The sequence below is a fragment of the Bidens hawaiensis genome, unplaced genomic scaffold (assembly GCF_021521415.1).
Source record: "Bidens hawaiensis isolate Kalapana, Puna unplaced genomic scaffold, B.hawaiensis_p1.1 tig00030534_1, whole genome shotgun sequence".
Taxonomy (NCBI): Eukaryota; Viridiplantae; Streptophyta; class Magnoliopsida; order Asterales; family Asteraceae; genus Bidens; species Bidens hawaiensis.
The window spans coordinates 48672-52466 of NW_027495097.1; the positions used below are offsets into that span (position 1 = coordinate 48672).

At 36.8% G+C, this 3795-nt stretch overlaps 1 pseudogene; it reads right to left on the reverse strand.

Moving 5' to 3' along the window:
- Positions 1-2682: 2682 nt before the first annotated feature.
- LOC143580627 (AT-hook motif nuclear-localized protein 18 pseudogene) lies at positions 2683-3795 on the reverse strand (annotated as a pseudogene).

The window sequence follows — 3795 nt, forward strand, 5'->3', positions numbered from 1 at the left end:
CATTCTATCTTATAGTGTTGCCTATAGGACAGCAGACACTTGCATTATGAACATGCATTATATGTATGTAATTAATTTGTTAGTAATATATGTGAGGTTAATTTACCTCATTTGTGGCATAAAACCTCTATGTGAGAAAGTGAATGTAGTAGTTGAACTTCTGGTCTAATGACATGTATGTGACGGTTAAGGCTTGGAATCTTAAGGTTTCAAGTTTGAAACTTGACTCAACGTGGTTTTTCCACAATGGTGTACGTGTTCCTTCTTGATGGTGTTCGTCTGTGAGTCAGGCCTAAAGGGCTAAAATTAGTATGGACGGTTGACATCCCGTTTTTAGAGCAGACAAAAACCCCAGTTCCGGACCCGACATGGTCCTGCCCGAGACGAGGGTACGGACCAGGTTTTGGTTTCTCGGAGTAATTGTACCGAGACCCGCTGGAATCGGTTCCACCTCTACCCGGCCGGTCAAAACTAGGCGAAACCGGTAAAAGAACCCGGCCTCCGCATCTTTACCCATATCAAAAAGGCTCACTCGGATATTGGAGGTGGTTTTAAACATTATTAAAAAAAATGTAATAGTGACTCAGTCATGAAAGTGAAGGTTTTCAACATATAATGCCACTTGCAGGTATTTAGCATGCCACAATTCATACAAAGCCCATCAAAATTGAAATTTCACATGTAATTCAAAAACATGACATCATACTCAGAAGTCATTAGTCAAACTACTTGATTGAATAATTATGAATTGGGGTTGTTCTTTAATTGGACCATACATGTTTGACTTCAATTTTAAAAGCATTAGGTACTCACATGTTTGACTTCAATTTTAAAAGCATTAGGTACTTACTTGAGAATTTACACCCTTAATATGTAAGTCGCTGCTCTCAATTATGTTGACTACTAAAGAGCATTTGATCTAACGGTATTGATAATGTTATCAATGTGTTGAGTAAAATCTTGCAATTTCAAGCGGTGAGAATTTCATGGTTATCAAAAAATATTGTATAATTTAATAGTAGATTAGAGAGTACTCTATTAGTTATACAAAAATAGCAACCATAAGAGATAGATGTATAATCCATTTAGGCATCACTATGCAATTATGAGGTATAAGCGCGTGCTTCATACAACCTTGAAATATGCTTATAAATCTTTGTAGCCGATACGTTGATCCTTTGCAGCCTATACGATGATACTTAGGCACCTTTGAAGCATAAATGATAAATCTATTTTTCTTAGCCTATTTTTGTAAAATGTTTAATCTACTTCACTAGTTCACTTGCCTATTTTGATCATTTTCCGTTTAATATTAAGCATTTGTGTGCACGTGAACATTTTTTGTTTGCATATATACATGTATATCAACATGGAATCGTGATCACTATGGATACAAACCGAGCCAAGGTCCACTCATGCTCGAGTTTTTTTGAAATTGAGATGATTAGCCAATAGGTCTTGGCTAATTATGTACAAATCACTCAACCAAGTTTTTAGCTCGAGTGTGTTTCAATCTTCCAACTATTTGAACAAATATATATAGTTATCTTACCAACAAAGAATATATAAAGATCCTACTTTAAACTTTTATTAATAGGTCATGTAACTAAATTTTTTTTAATGTCTCATGTAATTAATTAATATTTAAAAAATATAAAGAAAAGCATATCTAGGGTTCAACAAAGCATCTCCCTTCCTCACTCAAGACAACCCAATCACTTTCTTTTCTTTCTTCTGCTAGGAACCCACATACAGTAAAACAAAGATCACACTCAGTCACACACACATATATATATATAATATAGAGAGAGAGGATATAATATATACAAGTGTAGCAATGAAGCAGAAAATGGTGTACATGTGGTTGGGGGTGCATTTGCAGTTGCTTGCTTTGGAAAAGAGCCAAGTTAAGAACTCATTCACTTACACGTGTAATCACCCCCATCATATATATCTATCTATCTCTTCAAACCCTAAATAAAGACAAGGGTACATGCACCAATTGGTGGTGTCCCGATGGTTGAGTCATGCTGTGCCTTATGTCCAAGGCTTGATGCAAAACTACTATCGAGTCGTTGGTCTCACCGGAAACAGTCTCTCTATTCCTAAAAGATAGAGGTAAGGTTGTTTACATATTATCCTTTTCAAACTATACCATAGCTTTGCTATTGGTGGGATATATATATATTGAGTATGATGATAATAATGATTATTTATATAGAGACCAGACAAAGAAAGATGATTATATATAAGCACACACACAAATATACATGTGTTTTCTTGAACACCCATATCAATCCTAATCTAAGATATTAAGTTATGAACATATATAATATCAGATATATAACTTATAAAACTAAGTACATGATCATAAAGTATGATTATTCATGTCATTATGTGTACTTAACTTATGAAGTCCATTATGTAGCTTAGAGCTTTACAGTTAAGATTTTGAATGGTTTTAATGATGGTTTCATACAACTAATTATTAAAATTAACAAAACCTTTGAATACACAAATAAAGTAAAGCATCTAAAATGTCCTGTCCACCTTAGTCTTTACAAGCTGTTTAAGCTTCTTCAAGACAAGTTCCACGCAACTCCATTAGAGGTCTTAAATGCTAGGTGCTTGTGTATAGAAACAAGAAATAATATTAATGTTAATAATATATTAAAGCTCACAACAAGGTTATTAATTGAATAATTTCACAAGTTTTGTACAACCTCATCAGTTCTTGATCAAACATGCTATGAAAGCCTAACCTTTTTAATCAACTAATTAACATCACAAATTAACATACTAACTCATGTTAAAATTAAAGGAAATTGCACAAGTTTAAGTGAAAGTAAAAGGATGGAGAAGAATGATATGATAGTACTTGTTTGATTAATTCCTCTCGATCCTTAATTCTCATCAAAAAGGGGGACGATTTGCACCCCAATAAGCTTGATCCGTTGGCATTTGACACGAATTTATCATATTAGGAGGCAATCCATGGATCAACAAAGACGGATTCGGATTCGACTCCACAAGTTGTTGTTGATCATTGATCCGGGAAGGGGATCCTAAACGTTCGTTTCCTGAAACCGCGGTAGCCTCCTCTTCCTCAAGAGGAAGTCGTTCATATGCCGCATTTCCAAACGAAGCGGCCATGATTACGACTGGCCCTGAAGCCAACAAGGGTCCCGCAACTCCCCCTCCAACCACTTGTCCTTGACCACCAGCTAAATAGATGGTCAACCCTGAAGCAGCCGGTGGAGCTGGAGGGGGAAGAAAGGACCCTGAGAGCGATAAGATCTCAAATCGCCCGTGCAGGGTCAAAACTTCCCCTGGAGCAGTCGGCTGCTTCAGGGTTACATTTACAACCGTACCACTACCACTCAAAATACTAACCCCTCTTTGCCTTCTTGTAGCGAAATCCGCTATACTTTCTTGGATATCACATCCATTAGCTACCTCTATCACATGAGATCGGAGCGCATTCGGGCTGTCCCTCGTCACTATAACCGGCGGCTTTGGCTTGTTCTTCGCTCCCGGTGGACGCCCACGCGGCCTCCTTGAACCACCACCACTACTATGATCACCTCCTCCTCCATCAATATTATTATTATTATTATTATTATTATTATTATTATTATTATTATTATTATGATCGTTACCTTCACGATCCCGCTTACGGCTTCCACCGCTTTGATCTTCTTGATCCTCTGGTGGTTGAAATTGATGATGATGGTCTCTAGTATGAAAAGGAGGAGGTAGATGATGGCCATGAGTTGTACCTGGATTCATTATCTT